Genomic DNA, 6,423 nt, shown 5'->3' with positions numbered 1-6,423 from the left:
GTTAAGGCATTATGTTTCCTGAGGAATAATACATTACATAGAGGATATTAGCACAATTGAGTTTATCTGATAATAATCACTCTCACTTGGCAGAGAAATAGGGTAGGGTAGGAGGACTTTAAAATGTACCTCTTTTGAAGAATGGGACTTAAGACTTAAATTCTGTTGGAAAAAAGAGGAAGTAATGGAGGAGGCTATGTTGAAGATACAGGTTAAGTGGAGGCAGTTAGAATTCTGTTTGCTAAGTGGGAGAAAGAGATACAGAGTAAGAGAAATATTTAATTTTGCCTAGGGCAGGTATAGGGAGGAGAAATACCAAACATTAAAGTACAGAACCCTGTGTTCCTCAGCCTCTGCATTGTTGAATGACTCCAGCCTTGAAACAATTAGAGAAAAGGCCACCATATCAACGTGTTCAGTTAGGTGACTGCATACCTTCCTAGAACTCAGGCCTCAATGAGTAGCCAATGAATGTAGCTTGGTCCCCATGTTCCAAGGGCAGCTCCTCAACTTTGTAATTTTTCAGTGCACCTGGGGATGAGCAGATACCTGGGAGGCGATGACCTATACAAACCAAACTCTTAAGAAATTAGTGTTAAACCATTAGCTCTTCACCAATGATTAATTTACATATGGAGAATATCGATTGTTTTTCTCACTTGATAAATGCTGCTTCAAAATGTAGTGGCATATTTTGGGGTGACATGTTCTGGTCTCCTACAGTCATATTTTAGGGTGGTTTATTCTGGTCTCCTGCAGTAAATTTTCACAAATACCTCACTAAAAAAAAAATGCTCTTTAGGGGCCGGCCAAGTGGCTCAGTTGTTTAAGAGCATGAGCTCTGAATAACAACGTTGCCGACTCGATTCCCACATGAGCCAGTGAGCTGTGCCTGAGCTGAGCTGCCAACAGGCAGCAGGATGGCTCAGCTGGTGAGAGCACATGCTCTTAACAACAAGGTTGCCGGTTCGACTTCTACATGGGATGGTAGGCTATGCCTACCCACAACTAAGATTGAACACGGCACCTTGAGCTGAGTGGCTATGTGCTGCCAATGGATGGCCAGATGGAAACTGGACTTAGGAGCTGAGCTAGCTGCGCCCTCTACAACTAAGACTAAAGGACAATAACTTGGCTGTTCCTCTCCCCCAATTCCCCAACACTGTTCTCTTTCCCCAATTCCCCAATAAAATCGTTTAAAAAAAAAAACCCACCAAAGAAACTCTTTAAAAGTTGCTTTTATTAAAGGATTAAAAGATGGTGGTTCAAAACAGTATAGGAGAAAAATGGATTTAAATGCGTTTAGTATAAATAACTTTTCATTGTTGCTTGTGCTTTCTCATATCCACTTCCCCCCATTTGAATAGCGGCATATTCACTTACCTGAGGGAACTATCCTTTCACTTTCCGTGTGCAATATTGGTGAGGCTGTCCATCAAGGTTTTCCCAGTCTCCTCTACTGAGCCAAGTGATGGCCATGAGAGCTAAGCTAAGCCAATTGGATTTTCTCTTGTAGAAGACCAGAATATGTCACTTTAAAGTATGCCTCTTTGAAGGGGTGACCGGTTAGCTCAGCTGGTTAGAGCGTGGTGCTGATAACACCAAGGTTGCCTGTTCGATCCCCACATGGGCCGCTGTGAGCTGCGCCCTCTTTAAAAGAGTCAACTATGCCATTGTAACATGAAAGCAATGTGTAACCAATGACTGTGGCTGTTCCCCAATAAAAAATAAAAATAAAATAAAGAAAAGACATTATTTAAAATAAAATAAAATAAAATATGCCTCTTTGACTTAAGGATTATTTTGAGAAACAGCAGACAAAGGAGAAGCTTTTTAAGAGTATAAATTACCCTTTCGTGGACTAAAAAAAAGGGGGGGGGCGTTCTATGGAATGTAAAGTAACTTCACAGGATAATCTGATCATAAATTCCTAACTGGGCAGGTCATGGTGGGTAATAACGCTCCAGGCATATAACCTCTTTAGTAAAATGTTTACCTTTGCCTTAAGTAAGCCCTGTATGTTCTTTCCAGTACATCTAGGTTAACACACCTTTGAAATAAACTGTAACCACCCTCAAGAGAGCACATAATCTTGTTAACGATCTTGTACTCCAACCCTTGTTTTCTCCCATTTCTGTGTAATCTTCCTTACTTTCCCTCCTTAATTTCAGATGCATAATAGAAGCTGCAAAACTGTTATTCTCCAGAGCATTTGAGATCTTTCTCTCTGGCATATGTCATCAGTTTGGCTCAAATAAACTCATAAAAACTCTCTACATGTTTGCATGTTTCTTACGTCGACACTTTTGCAGGGTAAATTTACAGTTACAAAGGAAATCTCTATTTGTAAGGGTGTTTCTCTCTGTACCAGGAAGAAAAAGATGACTCTAAGTCACAAGAAACTCTTAACGGAGAAGGTCAAGTGTTACATCTGCATAACAAGCCTTACCTTAGTTTACTATGCTTTTCCACTTTTCAATAACTGCCTTCCCCACACTCCTCTTCCTTTGTTTTAGGTGAAGATGGTATGTAAGTCCAAGTTCTAGCCATCTCTTTGAGCTACTCATTCCTGAGTTTCTCCCTTGTATGAGGTATTCATGCTAATAACTTCGGTTTCTTTTTCTCTTGTTAATCTGCCTTTTGTTACAGAGACCCTAGCTAAGAATCTAGAAGGATAGAAGAAAAAGATTCTTTTTTTTCTCCTATACTGTCCTCAGGGTCTGAATCTCAAGTAGCAATGCAAGGATTAAAAAAAATAATAATAAAGTAGATTCATGCCCATTAGGCCCTGATCTCCAGCACACCTATCCTTATTGATTTCAACTATTTCCAAAGACCAATCCTTCGGCTATATTTTTTCATATTATAATCTCTTCTAGAATCTTCCAATAAATCCCCACCACCATTTAAAAATTCCCCCTTACATTAGCTCAAACTGGTTTGGGTTGCTTGCAACCAAAAACTTTAATGGATAAACTCTATCTGCAACATTTGTGATCCTCATAATCACCAGCATGATTATGCCGTTCAAATTTGGGGATCCGAACGAGATCAGCTCGCTCAACCGAACGCCCCTGGCTCGTCAGCCAGGAGCTCACCAAAAGAGTCCCTGAGAGGATTGGGTGGGAGACGAGAAATAAAAGAGAAGAGAGACAAAGTGCAGGGAGGGACAGGAGAGACTCAGTCTGCTGGTGGCAAACTGAGACTTCGTTTATTGGGCATACAAGATTCTTAAGGGGAAGCAATTTCCTCATTTTCGGGAGCGATTCCCTTAAGCTAAAACTCATGGGCTGAGGAGAAACAATTTCTCCTCAGCAACAAGCTATGTTATACTCAATAAAAACCAATGATATAGCTAGGCAAGGTTAAACTGAGGCAAATAAAAACTGTCTACAAGCCCACAGTAGTAAGTCCCAAGTATATGAAGCAGGTCCATGGTGGAAAGTCCCAGAGCGGTGATGTATGTTGAAACGGCAAGTCCATAGTCTATGAGCAACTGAGTCCCTTAGTCCATAAGCGTTTCCTATCAGCAAGCTGGGGTCTTTACTTTTTGCACTTGCGTTGTCTGGAAGCAGTTTAAGACAGAAGCACTGTCCCACAGGTCCCCACCAAACTGCTCCAAGGCCGCTCACCCCAGGCCTGTATCTACCTGGAGACCCAAACTTGCCAACCTAAAGCCTCAGTGTCCCTGGCTGATCCCAGCCAGCTCCCAACAGGGATCTGCTATGTAAACTAGGTGCTTATCCTACAAGGTATATCAATTTTCTTTAGCACAGCACATAATCTCCTCCATATTCTATCTCCTATCATGCACTTCACTTTTCTCTTAACAACAGTCATACCTAGGCACTTACATACAGTTCCAAGTGTTACCGGAGATCGGGTTCTTAGGTTTTCCAAGATAGAAATCGAGAGGAAACCCCAGAAAAATTTCCAGACAGATTTTATTAAGCATGTGCTTGAGGACAAGGGAGGCAGCACAGAAGAGAGGAAGGTCCCGGGAACTGACTTGGGAGGCTGGCTCCGCTTAGTTGCTTTTATATGCTGGGGGCAAAGCAGGCTCCTGGGTAAAGGTGGGTTTTCTTTACGAGCTACATTGCCTGGTAATAATGTTTGTGCCTGTGATGTGGGGGCAATATGGCAGACTGCTCATTATCACCACCCCAGGAAGGTCATATAACTTGACCTTGACCAACTGCACATGTGGAACAGTGGTTTTGACCTCTGCAAGGCAGTAAGTGGTTAAAAGGGAGATAATAATCAGCTACTTCTGTATTTTCATGTAAGAGTTGCACTGGCGTGGTCAGCTTATCCGACATTCTTCCTGGCCATTCAGCATTCCTTCTACCCTGGGCCCAAGTCCCTACGAGGTCTGACAATTAAGTTAGCGAACTCATTCTAAAAAAAGTGCTGCATACCTTATTGCTGATTATCACTACAGTCACCTTCAAAGTACTCCCCTTGGGAAGCTATGTACCAATACCAGCACCCAGTACACCCTTTAAAGCAATTTTGTAACTCTTTCTGGAATGAACATCAGAACTGTCATCGTATTACCCTTGATGTCCTGAATGTCATCAAAATGTCTTCCATTTAATATTTCCTTTATCTTCAGGTAAAGAAAGAAGTCATTGGGGGTCAGATCAGGTGAGTAGGGAGGGTGTTCCAATACATTTATTTGTTTACTGGCTAAAAACTTTCTCACAGACAGTGCTGTGTGAGCTGGTGTATTGTCGTGATGCAAGAGCCATGAATTGTTGGCGAAAAGTTCAGGTCGTTTTTGTCTAACTTTTTTATGCAGCCTTTTCAGCATTTCCAAATAATAAACTTGGTTAACTATTTGTCCAGTTGGTACAAATTCATAATAAATAATTCCTCTGATATCAAAAAAGGTTAGCAACATAATTTTGACTCTAGATTTGGACTGACAGAACTTTTTTGGTCATGCAGAATTGGCTGACTTCTATTGTGCACTTTGCCACTTTGTTTCAGGGTCATATTGGCAGGCCCATGTTTCATCACCAGTGATAACCTGGCCCCAAACATCCTCTTGCCTCTCCAAAAGTCTTGGCAAACTTCGACTCTTCTTTGCTTTTGTTTATCTGTAAGCTCCTTTGGGATAATTTTTGCACATACCTTTCTCACACCAGGATTTCCTGTTAAGATTTTCCTAATTTAGGGGTTGGGGGTGGTAGAAGAGTGTAAAAGTGATCAAATATATGGTGATGAAAGGAGAACTCACTCTGGGTGGTGAACACACAATGGAATATATAGATGATGTATTACAGAATTGTACGCCTGAAATCTATGTAACTTAACTAACAATTGCCTTAAATAATTTAACTTAAAAATTTTCTTGTTTCTCTATCGATGTTTACTATTCTTCTCATCGTCAGTCAACAAATTTGACCCACAATTTGACAAATTTTTGCAATGCTTTCATCAGCTCTGCCCATTACTGGCCGCCCTGACCTCTCTTCATCAGTGATGCATTCTCTCCCCTCAGAAAAATGTTTAATCTATTTGTAAACTGCCATTTTCTTCATGGCATTATCCCCATAAACTTGAACTGACATGTCCCTGGTTTCACTGCCACTCTTGCCAAGTTTAACAAGAAATTTAATGTTTGTTCGTTGCTCTAATTCAAGCTCAGATGTTCTCACGATGGCACACAAAAACACGCGACAACAATAATGAACGCCACTCAGCAAGACACTGCCACAAGTCCCCATGAACACAGCTGTGAGATATTGATATACCATGGTTATGAAAACTTACTTACACGGTTATGAAAACAATGTAAGCGCATGTTGGCAAGTTCGCGAACTTGATTGTCAGACCTCATATGCTGTCTCACAGGAATATGTTGTACCATACACACTCCAGCCACTGCCACTGAAACTTCTTTCTTACTTGTTGCTACTTGGTGAAAGTCCATCCTATGTTTATATCCCAATTTAGTTTAATGGTCATCGAGAAGCCTGTAGGCTCCACTTCATAGCGATCCCTCCCATTTGTTAAAAAACAAAATACAACTGAGAAAACTTGAAGACCTAATTGGCTTTATTAAGCAATTTATAAATTAGGAAGCATCTCATATAGCAACAAGAAAGGTGCTCTGAGGGGTTGTACAACATGGAAGGGTTTATAGGAAGCAAGGTGGGGCAAGGAAGCTATAAATGAAAGAAAAGAAAGGATTATTTTGGGGCTGGAACATCTTTTCTTTGGGGGAAGAGAAAGAGAGGGTTTTTATTATGTAGATTGCCTCTTTTTTCTATGGGAAATGGAGAAGGACTACTCAACAGATTACTTTATAGGTGCTTGACTAGAAATTTTCATACTGGTTGATTAAGATTATGTTTCTGGTAGAGGTTGAAACTGCATTTAGATAAGGTATTAAATCTAGGTTTGGTATTGTTAAAA

The sequence above is a fragment of the Hipposideros armiger genome, unplaced genomic scaffold, assembly GCF_001890085.2.
Source record: "Hipposideros armiger isolate ML-2016 unplaced genomic scaffold, ASM189008v1 scaffold_1132, whole genome shotgun sequence".
Lineage (NCBI taxonomy): Eukaryota > Metazoa > Chordata > Mammalia > Chiroptera > Hipposideridae > Hipposideros > Hipposideros armiger.
The sequence above is the reverse complement of the archived record's forward strand: the minus strand, read 5'-3'. Positions refer to the sequence as shown.